Source organism: Bos grunniens, chromosome X (genome assembly GCF_055505025.1).
Source record: "Bos grunniens cultivar Pamir isolate PY7600 chromosome X, Bosgru_T2T1.0, whole genome shotgun sequence".
NCBI lineage: Eukaryota > Metazoa > Chordata > Mammalia > Artiodactyla > Bovidae > Bos > Bos grunniens.
Window position 1 is genome coordinate 39,804,734 of NC_141194.1, and position 20,955 is coordinate 39,825,688.

The window sequence follows — 20,955 nt, forward strand, 5'->3', positions numbered from 1 at the left end:
CACTAAGGGAAAGAAACCAGGGAAGAAAAGGTCACATATATGATTCCATTTATATGAAATGTCAAAATAGGCAAATTCATAGAGACAGAAAGTAGATTAGTCATTGTCACTAGCTTTGGGTAGAGAGGAATGGTGAGTGACTGCTAAAGGGCATGGGGTTTATTCTTAGAGTGATGAAAATATTCTGCAATTAGATAGTGGTGATGGTTGCAAGACCTTGTATACACACTAAAAGCCACTAAATTATATACTTTAAAGTGGTGAATTTTACTGGATGTGAATTATGTCAACAAGAAACTCTATTACAAAAACAACAAACTCTTCCTGATGACTTTCAATTTTGAGAGACTTCTTGATATACTTAAGATCTGTTCTGACTTTAAGACCTTTAAGAACATGTTTGAGACATGAAAACATACTCCTCCCGATGTGTTTTTATTTTAAGGTTACGCATGGCTTTATTTTTCTCCAGCTTTATTGAGATGTACTTGACATTTAACATTGTGTAAATTTAAGGTATACAATGTGATCATCTGATACACATGTATATTGTGAAATGATTACCACAATAAGGTTAGTTAACACCTCCATTACCTAATATAATTACCTTTTCTATGTGTGTGGTGAGAACATTAGGCAATGGCACCCCACTCCAGTACTGTTGCCTGGAAAATTCCATGGGCGGAGGAGCCTGGTAGGCTGCAGTCCATGGAGTCGCAGAGTCGGACACAACTGAGCGACTTCACTTTCACTTTCCACTTTCATGCATTGGAGAAGGAAATGGCAACCCACTCCAGTGTTCTTGCCTGGAGAATCCCATGGACAGAGAAGCCTGGTAGGCTGCAGTCCATGGGGTCGTACAGAGTCAGACACGACTGAAGCAACTTAGCAGCAGCAGCAGCTCAGCAACTTTCAAGTATATAATAAACTATTGTTAAATAGTTATATTATACTCACCATACTATACATTAGATCTCCAGAACCTGTTCACCTTATAAGTTTATACTCTGTGACCAACATATCCCGTTTCTCCCAACACCACCACCCCCACACCAGCTGCTGGCAACTGCCATTATATTTTGTTTCTATGAGTTCAGCCTTGTTAGAGTCTATATATAAGTGAGATCATTCAGGATTTGTCTTTATCTGACTTATTTCATTTAACATAATGCCCTCAAGGTCCATCCAGGTTTTCACAAATGGATTTCTTGCCATTTTATGGCTGAATAATATTCCTGCATGTATATGTATATATCATATTTTCTTCATCCATTCATCAACTAATGGGCCTTTAGCTTATTTCCTGGTATTGACTGTTGTTAATAATGCCACACTGAACATAGGAGTGCAGATATCTATTTCAGATCCTGATTTCATTTCCTTTGGATATATACCCAGAAATGGGATTGCTAAATCATATGGTAATTCTATTTTCAAGTTTTTAAGGAACCTCTATACTGTTTTCCAAATGGCTGTACTAATTTACATTCCCACCAACATCAGCAAATGTTTTTTTCTGCATCCTTGCCAACACTTGTTATCTCTTATCTTTTTGATGATGACCATTCTGACAAGTATGACGTGATAGCTCACTGTGATTTTGATCTGCACCTCCATGATGATTGATGATATTGAGCACCTTTTCATGACTTGTTGGTCATTTGTATGTATTGTTTGGGAAAATTTCTTTTCAGTTAAATTTTTTAATTTTTTTTTTTTTTTTTTGCTATTGAGTTGTATGAGTGCCTTATCTATTCTGGATTTTAGCCTATCATCAGATACAAGGTCTGCAAATATTTTCTCCCATTCCATAGGTTGTCTTTTCATTTTGTTTATTTCTTCTTTCAGTGTGCAGAAGCTTTTTAGGTTGCTGTAGTCCCACTCATTTATTTTTGTTTTCATTGCTTGTGCTTTTGGGGTCATATAAAAAAATCACTGCCAAAAATCATTAATTAAGGAATTTTTCCCTTATGTTTTTTTCTGGGAGTTTTATGGGTTCAGGTCTTATATCTAAGTCTTTAATCAATTTTGAGTTAATTTTTGTGAGTGATGTAACATAGGGATCCATTTCATTATTCTACATGTGAATATCCAGTTTTCCCAATACCATTTATTGAAAACGCTATCCTTTCCCCAGAGTATTCTTGGCTCCCTTGTCAAATATTGTTGACAGTATGTGCATAGTTTTGTTTCTGGGTTGTCAGTTCTGTTCCATTTGTCTACGTGTCTATTTTGATGCCAGTAGTATACTGTTTTTATAACTATAGCTTTGTAATATACTTTGAAATCAGGAAGTACAATGCCTCCAGCTTTGTTCTTCTTTCTCAAAAGTTCTTTGGCTATTTACAGTCTTTTGTACTTCCACATGAATTTTAGGATGGTTTTCCTATTTCTGTGGAAAATGTCATTGGAGGACTTTCCTGGTGATCTAGTGGTTAAGAATCTGCCTGTCAATGCAGGGGACATGGGTTTGATCCCTGGTTGGGGAGGACTCCACATGCTGCAGGGCAGCTGGGCCCATGCACCACAGCTACTGAAGCCCACTTGCCTAGGGCCCACGCTCCACAACAGGAGAGCCCACCGCAGAGAGAAGCCCATGTACCAGCACTAGAGTGTGGCTCCTGCTCACCACAACTAGAGGAAGCCCACAATGTGCAGCAATGAAGACCCAGCACAGTCAGAAAGAAAGAAAGAAAACCTTTTAAATGCCACTGGAATTTTGAGAGAGATGCACTGAGTATATTAATGGCTTTGGAAAGTATGGGCATTTTAATAATATTAATTCTTCTAATCCATGAAGACAGGCTATCTTCTCCTTTTTTTCTGTCTTCTCAACTTCTTTCATCAAAGTGTTATAATTTTCAATGTACACATCTTTTACCTACTTGGTTAAAATTTTCCCTAACTATTGTATTGTTTTTCATGCTATTATTAATGAGATTTTTTTTTTTCATACATTTCATTGTTACATATAGAAATGCAACTGATTTTGTATCCTGCAACTTTTCTGAATCTACTGATTAGCTCTAGCAGTTTTTTTGTGAAGTCTTTAGGATTTTCTACATATGAGATTTTATTATCTGCAAACAAAAACAATTTTATTTTTTATTTATATATAAGTCACAGGTATAGAACATTATAATTTGACAGCCATACACACTATAATGTGATCCTCCCAAAGTCTAGTTACTATCCATCCCCATATAATTGACTCCCTTCATCCCTTTCACCCACCCCCAACCCCTTTCCTCTCTGGTAATCAAGCTGTTCTCTGTATCTATGAGTTTGCTTTTGTTTTGTTTTATTTAGATTCCACATATAATTGAAATCATACAGTATTGGTCTTTTTCCTTCTGACTTATTTCACTTAGCATAATACCCTCAAGGCCCATCCATGTTATCACAAATGACAACATTCTTTTTGGCTGAGTAGTATTCCATTGTATGTATATACCTCATCACCTTTATCCATCCCTCTGTCAATGGACACTTATGTTGTTTCCATCTCTTGGCTATTGTACATAATGCTGCAATGAATATCAGTTCAGTTCAGTCGCTCAGTCGTGTCCAACTCTTTGCGACCCCATGAATCGAAGGGGTGCCTATATTTTTTCAAATTAGTATTTTCATATTCTTGAGATAAATACCCAGAAGTAGAATAGTTGGGTCATATGGTAGTTCCCTTATAGCTCAGCTGGTAAAGAATACACCTGCAATGTGGGAGACCTGGGTTCAATCCCTAGGTTGGGAAGATTCCCTGGAGAAGGGAAAGGCTACCCACTCTAGTATTCTGGCCTTGAGAATTCCATGAACTGTATAGTCCATGGGGTCACAAAGAGTTGGATATGACTGAACAACTTTCACTATCCACTATGGTAGTTCTATGGCTTCCCTGGTGGCTCAGATGGTAAAGAATCTGCCTGCAATGCAGGAGGCCCAGGCTCAATCCCTTGGTGGGGAAGATGCCCTGGAGAAGGGAATGGCGACCCTCTCTAGTATTCTTGCTTGTAGAATTCCATGGACAGAGGAGCATGGAGAGCTACAGTCCATGGGGTCACAAAGAATCATACACAACTAAGTAACTAACACTTTCACTGTCACTTTTCATGGTAGCTGTATTCCTAATTTTTTTAGAAATCTGCATACAGTGGCTGCACCAATTTACAATCCCTCCCCACAGTGTACAAGGATTCCCTTTTCTCCATATCCTCTCCAATATTTGTTATTTCTTATCTTTTTGATAATAGCCACTCTAATAGGTGTGGGTAGGATGATATCTTACTTTGGTTTTGATGTGCATTTCCCTAATAATTAGTGATGTTGAACATCTTTTCATGTGCCTTTTCACCTTTTCATGTTGGTCATCTATATATCTTATATAGAAAAATGTCTATTCATATATCTGCCCATTTTTAATTAGACTATTTTTGTTGTTGTTGAGCTGTATGAGTTCTTTATATATTGATAGTAACACCTTATTGGATTTGCAAATATCTTCTCCCATTCAGTAGTTTGCTTTTTTGTTTTGATAATGGTTTTCTTAACTGTGCAAAAGCTTTGTAGTTTGATGTAGTCTCTTTTGTTTATTTTTACATTTGTTTCCTTTGCCTTTGGAGTCAAATCTACAAAAACATCACTAAGACCAATGTCAAGGAGGTTACTGCCTATGTTTTCTTCTGGGGATTTTATAGTTTCAGGTCTGGGGATTTTATAGTTTCAGGTCCTACATGCACATCTTTAATCCACTTTGAGTTCCTATTTGTTTGTGGCATAGGATAATGGTCTAGATTCATTCTTTGACATACGGCTGTTCAATTTTACCAGCACCATTTACTGAACAGACTTCCCTTTCTTCACTATATGTTCTTTCTCTTTTGTCATAAACTAATTGTCCATACATGTGTGGGTTTATTTCTGGGCTCTCATTTCTGTTTCATTGATCTGTGTGTCTGCTTTTGTGCTGGTACCATACTGTTTTGATTAAATAGCTTTGTAGTATAGTTTGAAATCAGGGACCATGATACCTCCAGCTTCATTCTCCTTTCTCAAGTCACTCTTTGTGATTTCATGGACTAGTCTGCCAGGCTCCTCTGTCCCTGGGATCCTCCAGGCAAGAATCCTGGAGCAGGTTGCCATTCCATTTTTTCCATTACTTCTAGGTCATACAATTTTTTACTGTATAATTCATAATAGTCCTTATTATCCTTTATATTTTCCACATAGCCCCCACTCCTTGGGTGGAAGATCTACTTCAGGTGCAGTACACTGAGAATACTGGGGCATCAATCACTCTTATCCCAACTTGTTCGTGAGGCAGAGGTTTCATGAAGGAAGAGGAAAACTGAAAAGACTAGAGGCTACCAAACCCTGCTCATTGCCCAGCTCCTAAAGCAGAAAGAAGCATGTGACTTTTCCTCTCCCCAGCTATGGAGCCATGGCTTAGAAATTTTGCCCAAAGGGAGAGGCAGACCATAAAACAGAGCCCTGGACTCTTTCCAAAGGAACTAACTCAAGTCTAAGGATATACTATCAAAAACAATGCAGGACCAGTGGAAAGTGATTAGGAGGAGACTGATAGTTTCATTAGAGGCACAAACTAAATCACAGGCCAGCTAGTTTACAGGGAGAACCAGTGAGAGTGACAGCTAGAATACCCCTTCTAGGGTCAGAAGAACCCTCAAAGATTGACCTCAAACACTATCCCTCTAAACTAATCTGGATTTAAAGGGTTCCTTCTGTGGGGTAATTTATGCCCCAGGGCATTGTTGAAAGCAATAGAGCAATCAGCCAGCAATTAGTGGGTTTAACAGCTGGGTGTGATCAGGGAAAGAGAGCCTCAAAAAGAGTCCTGCTAAAACTGTCATCCCAGACTGATTGCTCATGCCCAAGACTTTGCCCTCTGAGGAGCAATATCAGAGGTTTCACACTGAAGGGGAAATCAACTTCACTAAAATAATCCAGCCAGTCACTAAGCAAGTAAACAAACAACGATGACTAGCCTCAGGGGCAAGAGAATCAGTGTCCAGAGTTGCTATAATACTTTTTATAAAATGTCCATTTTTCAACAAAAAATTACAAGACATGAAATAAAATAGGAATGTATGATTCATACACAGGGGAAAAATCAGGTAACAGAACCCGTCTATGAGAGCAGTAAGATTTAATAGACCAAGACTTCAAAGTAGCCATTATAAATATATTCAAAGAACTAAAGGAAATCATGCTTAAAGGAGAGAAAGGTATGAACACTATGACTGACTGAATGTCTGTGTTCCCCTCAAAACTCACATGCTGAAGTCTAATCCCTAATGTTATGGTATTTGGAGGCAGTTCCTTTGGGAGATAATTAGATCATGAGGGTAGAGCCCTTAAGAATGGGATTACTGTCCTTATAAAGAGACCCCAGAGAGATCCCTTGCCCCTTTTGCCTTGTTAAGATACAATGAAAACTCAACTGTCTATGAACCAGGAAGCAGATCTTTACCAAATATGCCACCACGTTGATCTCGGACTTCCCAGCCTTCAGAACTGTGAGAAATGAATGTTTCTTGTTAAAGCTACTCGGTCTGTGGTATTTTGTTATAGCAGCCCTAACCAACTAAGAGAATAACTATGTCTTATCAAGTAGGAATAGCAATAAAGAGATTGTTGTTGTTCAGTCAGTATTCTCTGGAGATAAAACAAAGCGAGGTTATTAAAAAAAAAAAGAACAAAATGCAAATTCTGGAGTTGGAAATACAATAACTGAGACTTTCAGTATCTGATTCGGCATGTAAGAAGCTTTGGAAGTTGCCACTCAAAACCCAGTGAAAAGTTGAACAGACTGAAAAAGTAACAGCTCTTCTTGGATTTGTAAGAGGGGAGAACACAGGGCAAATTACTACCCCAAGATGGAAGAGATAGACAAGTAAACACAGGAAGTCACAGCTTACTTGAACAGAGAGACTCACCAGTAGAAATGACCATAGGAACCACTGCAAGGGTAGAAAAATCTGAACTGTAAGTGATGAATTGCTAGAGGCTCAGTATGCAACTCTGAAAGCTAAAAACTCCAGAGGGACTCAATTAAGGGGGTTTCCATAATATTGTGAGATTTACCTCCAGGATTCAACCAATTTCCTACAGTTAATATTGGAGTAAAATCCCCTCATAGAGATGGGGAGAGGAAAGGAAGTATTTTGACATACACTATCACACTCTATTCTTAACAATATCTGCCTTCATGGGAAATTAATTAAACAGAGTCTAACCTGTTGAGGTATTATCAAAACCTAACTGACCTAGGGAGAAGGGAAATACCCAACTACAGCCCATTATAGACATCCTGCCCCAACTATAGGAGAAGAAGAGACTAGAAACTCTTGTGAAGTTCACAGTCCAGAGGCATAGTGTCACTAAAAGACAGATCTAATCACAGGAATGTATAATCCTCTCCGTCCCCCAGCACTTCACCACCACATTACTAAGGCCTGTTTACAGCAGTTCCTTTTACGCAGTACATCATGTCTGGCTGTTAAGAAAAAGTTACAAGATACCACAAGGCAAAAAACACACTTTGAAGTGAGAGTAAGCCTCAGAAGCAGACATGGGAGGAATGTTGGAATTATCAGATCAGGAATTTAAAACAACTATGATTAAACTACTAAGGGCCCTAATAGATAAAGTATGCAGCATGTAAAAACAGATGGGCAATGTAAGCAGAGAGATAAGAATCCTAAGAAAGAGCCACAAAGAAATTTTAGAGATTAAAAACACTGTAACAGAAATGAAGAATGCCTTTGATGGGCTTATTAGTATACTGGACATGGCTGAGGAAAGAATCTCTGAGTTAGAGGATACTTCAATAAAATCCTCAAAAACTGAAAGCAAAGAGAACACAGTCTGAAAAAAAGAAAAACAGATAAAAATATCCAAGGTCTATGGAACAACTTAAAAAAAGTATAACATCAGCATAATGAGAACATCATAGGAGAAGAAGAAGGAACAGAAGAAATATTTGAAACAATAATGACTGAGAATTTCCCCCACATCAACCTCAAACACCAAACCACAGATGCAGGAAGCTCAGGGAATGCAAAGCAGGATAAATGACAATAAAACTACATCTCTGCATATGATTTTCAAACTACAGAAAATCAAAGATAAAGAAAAAGCCTAAAAGAAGTCAATGGTTTAAAAAACAAACAAAACAGCAAGAACTATAACAAAACCCCACAACATCTTACCTATAGAGGAACAAAGATAAGTACAAAGATAAGAACTACTCCTCAGAAGCCACACAAACAAGAGGATGAAGTGAAACATTTAAAATGTTGAGAGGAAAAAAAAAACCAACAACCTAGAATTCTTTATCCTGCAAAATTAACCTTCAAAGGTGAAGGAGAAATAAAGACTTTCTCAGCCAAACAGAAGTTGAGAGAATTTGTTGCCAGTAGACCTGTCATGCAAGAAGTGTTAAAAGGTGTTTTTTTAAGAGAAGGAAAATAATATAGGTCAGAAACTCAATCTGTATAAAGTAAGGAAAATATCAAAGAAGGAGTAAGTAAAGGTAAAATTAAAACTTTTCTCTTTCTTATTCTTGATTGATCTAACAGACAACAGTTTGTTCAAAATAACAATACCAACAATGTATTTGATTATGTATGCTTAATGTATATATCACATATATAGATATATACTTACGTATGCTTAGATACGGGCTTCCCTTGGGGCTCAGTGGTAAAGAATCCGCCTGCCAATGCAGGAGATGGGGGTTCAATCCCTGGGTCAGGAAGATCTCCTGGAAAAGGAAATGGCAACCCACTCTAGTATTCTTGCTTGGGAAATCCCATGGACAGAGGAGCCTGGAGGGCTACAGTCCATGGGGTCACAAAAGAGTCAGACATGACTTAGCCACTAAATAACAATAGCAATCAAAATTAAGTCAAAATCACTATATTAATTTTAGACAGAACAAACTTCAAAGCAAGGAACATTATCGAAGATAAAGAAGGGCATTACACAATGATAAAGGGGTCAGTTCCGCAAAAAGACATAACAATCATTAATGTGTATGTGCCTAACAACAGAGGGTTAAACTATGTGAGTCCAAAATTAATAAAATTGCAAAGAGATATAGATGAGTCCACTATCATAGTTGGAGACTTCAACTCTATCAGAAATGGAGAGTGCACAGAAACATTCTCCAAGACCATATGTTAGGCCATAATACAAATGTCAATCAATTTAGAAGGACTGAAATAATAGGAAGTATGTTCTCTAATCACAGCAGAATATTAGAAATTAATAAGTGAAAGAAATTTAGAAAACTCACAAATAAGAGGAAATTAAACAACGCTCCACTCTTGCTTGAGACCTTTTCTGAGGTGTTTGAGGTTCCTCCTTACTACTTAAGTCTTCCTATCAGACTGAGACACTTTTTGACATGTTTGAGATCCTTCTTTATCACAAATAAAACTTTTTATTTGTCACCATTAAAAGTCTGAATTTTTTTAACTGATTCTTGGACTGGACTCATATCCATCAGCCTATTCAACTTTAGTACCTGTCTCATCCTTGATAGCTTTCCAGAACTACTACCGTCACCTCATGAAGCCCCATGAGTTTTCCCAATTCAAACTTGGGATTCTTTAGTACCCTTACTTCTCTAACAATGACATCATGGAGTGGATAAGTACTTTGGCAAATCTCATCTGTGTGTTTTCCAGTATTGTCTGGAATCAATTTATTGACCACTTCTTTCAAGTTATTTGTCTATAACTCTAGGGTCATGATTTTCATCATCATCTTCTGGATTTGGCAGACCTGTTGCTGCTGAGTGTAAGAGATCTTCCAAATATGATTGTTGCATTTTTTAAATAAAATAGACAAACCAATTAACTTTCAGTAGTCTTGACACTGACATGAGCTTCAATCACAGGGTGCCATTTTTTGAACCATGGAGCACATTTTGTCATAGGTAAACTCCATGCCATAAAGTTAGGTAGCTTTGCCCCAAATAGCCTCAGTAATTAGCTTGAGTATTCTAAATGCAACTTCATCATCCTACAGATCAACAAGGCTCATTTCAAAAACATGATATAATTTGAATTCTTGAGTTCTCATGACTAGTGTTTTTCCAATATTTCTTGTATTGAACATAACTGTGCTTTCACATCATAACAGTCTTTCTAAGGAACTGGATCAACCACTTTCTTCTTGCTTTCCTTTTTGCCACCTTTCATTAGGTACCTGTTCCTGCCAACCGTCAAGGCACTGCTGCTCAGAGCACTTCATTCATTTTGAGACTCTGACTTCCCTATCCTGACATGTTTTTGATTTTCCCCTATCTATTTGAGATTCTCCCTGACTTGTTCTACCCTCTTCCTGATGTATTTGAGACCCATCCTTTTATATATATATATATAGGAAAATATAGGGGAAAATTAATAGCCTACTCACAGCCTCTTGTTTTAAAACTTAGAAATTTTTAATTTGGCTTTAAAATTTTCCCCTCTCTGACAAGACAAAAAAAGTGGAATTTTCCTCCCTTTTCCTTAATTTGGTAGCTCCCACAGAATAGTTTTTAATTCTAAGCAGTGAAAACCAAGGGTGGAAAGGGTTGCTGAAAACTGGAGTATTTATTTATAATCAACAATTACTTGGATGATCACATGGGCTCCCCTGGTGGCTCAGTGGTAAAGAATTCACCTGCCAATCCAGGAGACATGGGTTTGACCCCTGGGTTGGGAAAGATCCCCTGGAGAGGGAAATAACAACCTACTCCAGTATTCTTGCCTGGGAAATTCCATGGACAGAGGAGCCTGGCGGGCTACAGTCCACAGGATTGCAAGAGAATCAGACATGACTTAGTGACTAAGCAGCAACACCACACCGGCACTGAAAGACCCACCTGAATTTTGTAATTGAGTGTCTGTGCATGCAGCAAAAGCCCAGAACATTTTGAGATGCAGAGTAGTATCAGATCACCATCTGGATCACAAATAATTTATACATTTTAAATACTTTGGAATCATATGGGTCAGGCAATAAATAATATACTAAATCTCAGTGAGAAAAAAATTCTCCAAATGTTGTATCTGTGAATCCAATTTAAATCCTAATAACAGTTCTGAGAACTTGATCAGAATGCAGGAAAGGCCCCTAGTGCTTATGTAAAACTAAATGAACATTATTCTTGATTTTTAATATACCAAAGAACAGCTGATCAAATTAAGGTTAAATCTCCACTGTCTAGTCATGGGAGCCAACTGGAATTGAATTCCACATCCAATACCCTGTCTTTGGATAAGACTTTGATGTAAGACTCCCTTATCAGATCCTGACCAAATGGTGACTTTACATGCTGGGTCCTGAGTTTGAGAAATACGGTCAATGCTTTAGGGATTTTTGAGAGAAGTTGCTGAGGTATCTGATTATTTTCCTTTTTTAGTTGCACTGGGGCTTTGTTGCTACATGCGGTCTTTCTCTAGTTGTGGCAGGCAGGGGCTACTCTAGCTGCAGTGTGCAGGCTTCTCGTTGCAGAGCACAGGCTCTAGGCACACAGGCTTCAGTAGCTTAGGTGCTTAGGTGCTTAGGCTTAGGTGCTCCAGAGCATGTGGAATCCTCCAAGACCAGGGATGGAACCTGTGTCCCCTGCATTGGCAGGCAGATTCTTATCCACTGTACCACCAGCGAAGTCCCTGAGGTATCTGATTCTTGAAGAAAGACAGAAAGAGAGTCGGGGGGCTGATCTTAGTTGGTGGTAAGATGGTAAGACAGAGCACTGGGCTGCCTCAGACCTTGGGAGTGGGGCACTGGCAGGGGGTAAGGTCAAGCTGGATGTTGTCATGAGGTCACAACAGAAGCTCTTCCAGGGTGGAAGCAGGGGCCTGAAGCCTAGAAACAAACTAGGTTAGGAGCTGGCAAGGTAACTTGACCACTGACCTTCACCAAGCACTTGTCAGTGACTTTGGTCAGTCTTTACAGGCCCAGCCATCCACCTGCCAACCCCTCTTCGGGCAGTGCCTTAAAGGCCCCGCAGATGAAGCTTCAGTATTACACTCTCTGGGGTGGATTTCAATGAGTTGATTGGGCACTTTTTTTTTTTTTTGTCTTATTGGGAAATGAAGGATCATGTGCAGTTCCTCTGAATTTGAATATGTGTGGACACAAATGTGTGTTTTGGGGTACTTCAAACTTTTATTTCAAATATATTGAAAGAGTTCTTTCGGACTTAGATGTCTGTTTTACCATCTATCTCTTTGGATATACCCAAAAAGGAAAATTATATTACAAAATAAATTGGTGAAGGTATTCCTCAGGCTTCTTCACACTGCATACAGTGATAGATTTACTTCACACTAAAGTATATAAAGTGCTACTAGTCCTAAAGTCACTTATATGTAAAATCTAAAAAAATTAAAATAAATAAGCTTGTAGAAGCAGAGGATAGAATGGTGGTTGCCAGGGGCTGAGGGTGGGGGAATAGGAGAGATGTTTAAGGGTATAAATTTGCAAGTAGTAGATAAATAAGTCCTGGAGACTAATACACAGTACAGTGATTATAGACACCCAAAATCGTATTATAAACATTAACCTTACTAAGAGACTAGATCTTAATTGTTCCAAACACTGAAGAAATGATTATGTGATACGATAGAGGCGTTAACTAATGCTACAATGGCAATCATACTGTAATGTAAATATATCCATCTATATATCATACACTTTGAACTTACACAATGTTTTATGTCAAATATATCTCAATAAACAAAATAAATTATATATATATATATATATATATATATAGTTTGTGGGAATATAATTTGATACAACCACTTTGGAAAATTGTTTTACAATGGCTACTAAAATTAAACATACGCCCACCTTATGACCCAGCAATTCCACTCCTGAATACATACCTAAGAAAAATCAGTGCATATGTTCACCAAAATACATGTATAAGAATATTCACAGCAGCACTGTTCATACTAGTCAACATTGGCAACAATCAAAATGTCTATCAACAGGAGAAAGATAAATACATGGATGGTATATTCATACAACAGAATAATACACAGCCACAAAAAAGAACAAATGACTAAGATACACACTAACCTGGATGAATATCATGGACATCATGACGAATGAAAGAAGCCAGACACAAGAATACATACTGTATGATCCATTCAAGAAAAGACAAAACTAAAAGATTGTGTGAAAGTTAAAGTGTTAGTCGCTCAGTTGTGTCCGACTCCTTGAGACCCCATGGACTGTAGCCCATCAGGCTCATCTGTCCATGGGATTCTCCAGGCAAGAATACTGGAGTGGGTTGCCATTCCCTTCTCCAGGGGATCTTCCCGACCCAAGGGTCAAACGCTGGTCTCCTGAATTGCAGGCAGATTCTTTACCATCTGAGCCACCAGGGAAGCCCAAAGGACTGTGATAAAAGTCAAAATAATGATTACCTCTGAGAAGGAGCTATTATTAACAAAAGCAATAAATGCTCATTGTAAAACACAAACAATGGTGCCTGGGCCTCTCTTTCCTGGTGTATCTGCAACACTAACTTCTCACCATTAAGTCTTTGTTTTAGTCAGGGAGGCCTACCCTGACCACCCTATTATAAATTGCAATCCACACTCCTCAACTCTTGATCCTTTTTATCGTCCTTTTTCACTTTTTCTATTATGCTTTTTACCTGCTAAAATACTCTAGAATTTACTTCTTGTATTTTTTGCTTACTACTTTGTCCTCTTGCTAGAACAAAAGCCCCACATCCGTTGACTGGGGAATATAAAGACCTGGCCCACTTGCCCCAATTCAGGGCATCACCACAGGTTAATTCCTGCTCCAGACCTCCCCATGGGATCCACTGAGACCTTTGTTACAACTGCTTCCAAACCCAACTTCTCCCTTTGCCCAATCAGACTTCACTCACTCCCCAAAAGTATTGATTTCTTGAGAACTTCCCAGTAAGTTTCCTGAATGTGCTAAGCTAAGCTAAGTGAATCAGTCTCAAAAGTCTGTTTTCTAGAGTATCTTAACTGTGACTCTGAACTCACGGAAACAGAGAACAAGGCAGGATCAGGTACAGGGGAAGAGTCACGAGTCCAGATTTGGACACGTTATCTTTGAAGCAACTTTACCATATCTAAGAAATGTCAAGCAGGCAGTTGCATGTATGAGAAAAAGAACAGATTTTTTGCCCCTCAAGCTGCTCATGATATAATCAATAAGATAAGATGTGCTCTGCAAAAAAAACCCATAATATGTGGTGGTGGTTGTTGTTCAGTCGCTCAGTCACGTCCTACTCTTTGTGACCCCATGGACTGCAACACACAGGTAATATGAGCTAGTGTATTACACAAGATTATAGATGATGTGCTAGAGAGGTTCAGAGATGGTCAGGAAAGATCTCATGGCAAAGGTGACATTTTTTAATGTCATCAGTGAAGATGGGAGCAGAGGTGGAGCAATGTGAGCTAGGCCTGAAGATAAAACACCCAGAGCAACACACCGGGCAGGGGGCAGTTCAATTTAAATGGAGGGTCAAGTACGCAAAGGGGCTTAGTGGGACACAAGGTTAGTAAGTGTATTAACCATTAACCAGAGTTCTCCAGAGACAACCAATAGGATATGTGTATGTATTGAAAGAGATTTATTATCAGGAGTTGGCTCATATGATTATGGGTGAGTGCTCAGTTGCTAAGTCATGTCTGACTCTTTGTGATCCCAGGGACTGTAGCCCACCAGGCTCCTCTGTCCATGGGATTCTCCAGATAAGAATACTGGAGTGGGTTGCCATTCCCTTCTCCTAGAGATCTTCTCAACCCAGGGATCGAACACACCTCTCCTGTGTATCCTGCATTGGCAGGTGGATTCTTTACCACTGAGCCACCTGGGAAGCCCCACATGATTATGGAGGCTGGCAAGTCCAAAATCTACAGGATGGGCTGGAAAGTTGGAGACCCAGGAGAACTGATGCTACAGTTCAAGTCCAAAGGCGTGTAGGCTAGAGACTCGGGAGAGCTGGTAGTGCAGTTCTAGTCTGAAGACCAGCTACTGTAGAGCCAGGAAGACCAACGTTGCAGGTGAGGTCTGAAGGCAATCTACTAGATAATTCTCTCTTGCTTGGGGGAGGCTGGTCTTTTTGCTCTAGTCACACCTCCTAATGATTAGACGAGGCCCATCTACATTAGGGAGGGCAATCTGCTTTACTCAAAGTCCACCAATTTAAATGTTAACCTTATCCAAAAACACCCTTACAGAAACACTCAGAATAGTTTGACCAAATATCTTGGCACCCCTTGAGCCAGCCAAGTTGACATGTCCAGTAAACCATCACCAGAAGGTATGGGTCAACTGAGGAAAGACCTTGAATGCTAGCATTCGGGCTATGGGAACTTATAAAAGTTTAGAGGCCAGAGGATTGGAATGAGAGATCCTGGAGGCAGAGAGAGAACTTAGGAGACTACTGTAATCATCTCGGCAAGAAGCAAAACAGGATAATGACAGTGAGACTGGAGGTCAGTAAGACTTTGAATGCTAGAGATTAGGTTGTTTAGAGGCCAGAGGATTGGAATGAGAGCCTAGAGGCAGAGAGAGACCTTAGGAGACTACTGTGATAATCTAGGCAAGAGAGAAAGCAGGATAATGACAGGGAGCCTGAAGGGAGGAAACAGAGGCAAGCAATGTGAAACAGACAAGACTTGGCAAGTGACCAGTCCTGGGGGATGAGGGAAAATACGCAGAGAATGACTTTGTAGTTTCAAACCTAGGCAACTAAGAGAATGGTGAAGCCACTGAGAGCAATGGAGGCATCGGTGGAGAGAAGATGCCTGTCTCCCTGAGGGCTCCTCTTGTTGCAGAGTTTGGGGCATGTTCAGGGTATCAACTGATACGGGACTTCCCTGGTACTCCAGTGGTTAAGAATCCCTGGTGCTCCAGTGGTTAAGAATCCACCTGCCAATGCAGGGGACACAGGTTAGATCCCTGGTCTGGGAAAATCCCACATGCTGTAGGGCAACTAAACCCGTGTGCCACAACTACTGAGCCCACACACTCTAGAGCCCGTGCTTCGCGACAAGAGAAGCCACTACAAAGAGAAACCTGAGCACCTCAGCTAGAGAGTAGCCCCTGCTTGCCGCAACCGGAGAAAGCCTCCTCGCAGCAACAAAGACCCAGCACAGCCAAAAATAAATAAACAAAAATAGATATTTTAAAAATTATTGCATAACAAATCACCCAAAAATGGTGACCTAAAACCAATAAAACATTTTACTCACAAATCTGAGGGTGTCTGGGCTCACATAGCTGTTCTCACCCATTGTAATGATGAATTGTATTAATTTTGTGTTGGTAACAGGAAATTAATTCTTCACATAGGTATTATTAAATGGCTGATACAAGTAAACATTTCTGTGTATTACCTACTGAACTTTTTTAAAAATTGAACACCGCTTTTATCTACTGACACTGATTAATTCTAGATCTACTTCACTGCCCTAAAAGAAAATTATCTGCTGTGCTACCTCTTCTATGCCAAGAAAGCGTTCTGAGTTAGAGTATGAAATGTCTAACGTGCTTTAGAAGTAAAGATTGGTTGAATGAGGTATCTTAAATTAATTTTAGATCTCCCTTTAATTGTAGTTTTATTGCACTTAAATGTTAATCACCCAGTCGTGTCCGACTCTCTGTGATCCCATGGACCGTAGGCATACTTGATCTTAGCCAAAAGGCTGAGAAGCAATGATTGTAGTTTTCTAGGATTTTATTAAATACTCTAGATACAGTTGAAAATTTTAAAACAACTTTATTGTGGCATAACTTACTACCATAAAATTCACCCTATTTTTAAAAGTGCAATCCAATGATTTATAGCCATCTGATCAAGCTGTGCAGCCATCACCACAATACAGCTTTAGAACATTTGTATCATCCCAACCCCAGGCAACAACTGTCTCTACAAATTTCCCTCTTCTGGACTTTTCATATAAATGGAATTGTACAATATATGTTCTTTTGAGTCTGACTTCTTTCATTTACCATGATGTTGGCAAGGTTCATGCGTGTTATAGCATGCATCAATACTTCATTCTTTTTTATAGCAAAATAATATTATACACCACATTTTGTGAATATCTACATACAAGTCTTTGTATGAACATAAGCATTCATTTCTCTTGTGTAGATCCCTAAGAGTGGATTGGCTGAGTCATATGATAAATTTATATTAAACTTTTTAAGAAACTAACAAACTGTTCTCCAAAGTTATGGTCCCATTGTTTCTTACCTACCACCAGTAGGGTTCCTATTTATTCACATTGTTTCCAGCATTTGTTACTGTCTGCCATTTTTCTTATAGCCATCCTAGTGAGCATGAAATGGTACTCATTGTGGTTTTGATTCACATTTCCCTCAGAACAATGATATTAAGCATCTTTTCATGTGCTTATTAGCCATTTGTACATTGTCTTTGGCAAAAAGTCTATTAAAATCCTTCGCTCATTTTTAATTGAGTTTTTTGTCTTTTTAAGGCTGAGTTGTAAGAGTTCTGGAATAACAGGTTGAAATTGAATATAATCAATACCATCTTTCTGGAGTACATATGGTATTATGATTCAAATGCCCTAGAACTGTATTTATTTTTGTTTATCCCTCTAAGTAGGCATTGTGGTGGATACTACAATGTACTACCCAGCTCTTCCTTCTTGATGTCCAACTTCAAGTGTATGGTCAGCAGACAGCTCTTAGATGTCAGTCCTCCAGGGTCTGCCTCAACTGCAGAGAACCACCAGGCAGCCCACATCCAATGATCCGTGCAGGTGTATAAAGTTCTGGTCATTTCCACCCACCTCTGGACAACTCTGCAGGACTACTCTAACTCCAGCTCCCCATAGGGTCAGCCAACTCTGTCGGCAGGCTTGCAGCCAAGCTTAACTTCTCCGTCTGCTCAGTCCTGCTTTCTTCCCCTCTATTCTACAGGTGTTGATTTCAAGAGCACTTTGTCCCCCATCTTTATTGAGATATAGCTGACAAATAACATTGTGTAATTTAAGGTGTACACTGTGTTTATTTTATATATTTGAAATTTTGCAAAATGATTACTACCATATAATCATTTCTTTATTGTGGTGAAAACATTTAAGATCTATTCTCTTAGCAACATTCAAATATATGATACAGTATTATTAGCTATTATTTCCCATTAGATCCCCAGAACTTGTTATTCTTATAACTGGACGTTTATACCCTTTGACTAGCATCTTCCCATTTCTCCAATCCCCAGCCCCTGGTAACTCTGTTTCTCTTAGTTCAGCTTTCTTAGATTCCACAGGTTAGTGACACCAGGTAGTCCTTGTTTTTCTCTGACTTGTTTCACATACACACGTAGTCCTTGTTTTTCTCTGACTTATTTCACATAGCATAATGCCCTCAAGGTTAAAACAAGTTTCACAAAGGACAAGATTTCCTTTTTTTCTCATGACTGAATAACATGTATGTGTGTGTGTGTGTGTGTGTGTGTATCTCACATCTTTATGTTCATCCTTTAATGGATACTTCAGTTGTTTCCATATCTTGGCTACTGTGAATAAGGCTGCAACGAACAGAAGAGAGTAAATATCTTTTTGAGATATGGAAGTGGGACTGCTGGGAAGTTCTATTTTTAGTTTTGTGAAGACCCACTATAGTGTTTTTCAAAATGGCTGTACCAATTTACATTCCGATCAACAGTACATGAGGGTTCCTTTTGCTCCAATCCTCCAACTCTTATCTCTTGTTTTCTTGATAATAGCCATTCTAATGGGTGTGAGGTGATATCTCATTGTGATTTGTATTTACATTTCCCTGATAACTAATGATGTCAGGCACCTTTTCATATGTCTGGTGGGCATTTTTATACCTTCTTCCAAAAAAGTATCTATTCAGGTCCTTTGCCCATTTTTCAATTGGACTTTTTTTTTTTTTTGCTACTGAGTTGTGAGTTCTTTATATATTTTAGATATTAACCCCTAACAGACCTATGATTTGCAAGTATTTTATTCCATTCTATAGGTTGCCTTTTCATTTTATGGTTCATTTCTTTGGCTGCACCAAAGATTTTTAGGTAGCTGTAGTCTCACCTGTTTGTTTTTACTTTGTTGCCTGTGCTTTTGGTATCATATCCAAGAAACTGCTGCCAAGACCAGTGTCAAGGATCTTTTCTCCCTGTGCTTTTCACCAGGAGTTTTATCATTTTCAGTTCAGTTCTGTTCAGTTGCTCAGTCGTGTCCATCTCTTTGCAACCCCATGGACTGCAGCACGCCAGGCTTCCCTGTCCATCACCAATTCCTGGAGCTTGCTCAAACTCTCTGTTCGTTTCCAAGGCAAACCATTCAACATACAGTAATCTAAGTCTATGCCCCAACCATTAATGCCAAAGAAGCTGAAGTTGACTGGTTCTACAAAGATCTACAACACCTTCTAGAACTAACACACACACACACACACACAGATGTCTTTTTCATCATAGCGGATTGGAATGCAAAAGTAGGAAGTCAAGAGATAACCAGGCAAGTTTGGCCTTGGAGTACAAAATAAAGCAGGGCAAGAGCTAACATTGTTTTGTCAAGAGAACAAGTTGGTCACAGCAAACACCCTCTTCCAACAACACAAGAGATGACTCTACACATGGATATTACTAGATGGTCAATACTAAAATCAGATTGATTATATTCTTTGTAGCAAAAGATGGAGAAGCTCTATACAGTCAGCAAAAACATTACCTAGAGCTGACTGTGGCTCAGATCATGAACTCCTTATTGCAAAATTCAGACCTCAATTGAAGAAAGTAGGGAAAAACACCAGGCCATTCAGGTATGACCTAAATCAAATCCCTTACGATTATGCAGGGGAAGTGACAAACAGAGTCAAGGGATTAGATCTGATAGACAGAGTGCCCAAAGAACTGTGGACAGAGGTTTGTGACATTGTACAGGAGGAAGTGATCAGACCATCCCCAAGAAAAAGAAATGCAAAAAGGCAAAATGGTTGTCTGAGGAGGCCTTACAAATAGCTGAGAAAGGAAGAGAAGGTAAAGGCAAAGAAGAAAAGGAAAGATATACTCATTTGAATGCAGAGTTCCAAAAAATAGCAAGGAGAGATAAGAAAGCCTTCCTCAGTGATCAATGCAAGGAAGTAGGGGAAAACAATGAATGGGAAAGACTAGAGATCTCTTCAAGAAAGTTAGAGATATCAAGGGACTATTTCCTGTAAGAATGGGCACAATAAAGGACAGAAACGGAAAGACCTAACAGAAGCAGGAAAGATTAAGAAGAGGTGGAAAGAATACACAGAGAACTGCACAAAAAAGGTCTTAATGACCCAGATAACCACAATGGTGTGATCAGTCACCCAGAGCCAGACGTCCTGGAGTGTGAAGTCAAGTGGGCATTAGAAAACATCACTACTGGACTTCCCTGGTGGTCCAGTGGCTAAGACTCCACATTCGCAATGCAGAGGATACAGGTTTGATCCCTGGTAGGGGAACTAGATCTTACATGCTGCAACCAAGACTCTACATTCAGCAGTGAAGAGCCAGTACAGCAAATAAATAAATTTTTAAAAAGAAGAAAAGAAAATATCACTATGAACAAAGCAAGTGGAGGCTATGGAATTCCAGCTGAGCTATTTAAAATCCTAAAAGATGATCCTAAAAGATCCTAAAAGTGCAGCACTCAATATGCCAGCAAATTTGGAAAACTCAGCAGTGGCCACAGGACTGAAAAAGGTCAGTTTTCATTCCAATCCCAAAGAAAGGCAATGCCAAAGAATGTTCAAACTACCATACAATTGCACTCATTTCACATGCTAGCAAGATTATGCTCAAAATCCTTCAAGCTAGGCTTCAGCAGTACATGAACCGAGAACTTCCAGATGTTCAGGCTGGGTTTAGAAAAGGCAGAGGAGCCAGAGATCGAATTGCCAATATTC

At 39.1% G+C, this 20,955-nt stretch overlaps 1 protein-coding gene and 1 pseudogene across 2 annotated transcripts in view; both read right to left on the minus strand.

The window, feature by feature from the left end:
• MED14 (mediator complex subunit 14) overlaps positions 1-20,955 on the minus strand; it is a 315,823-nt gene that overhangs the window by 279,825 nt on the left and 15,043 nt on the right. For both annotated transcript variants that reach the window (XM_086387055.1, XM_086387053.1), the window contains exon 2: positions 8,683-8,779. The gene's annotated coding sequence lies outside the window, so the exon portion shown is untranslated. The remainder of the gene's footprint in view (positions 1-8,682; positions 8,780-20,955) is intronic.
• Positions 9,461-20,955, minus strand: part of LOC147340192 (small ribosomal subunit protein eS1 pseudogene) — a 64,368-nt pseudogene continuing 52,873 nt past the window's right edge.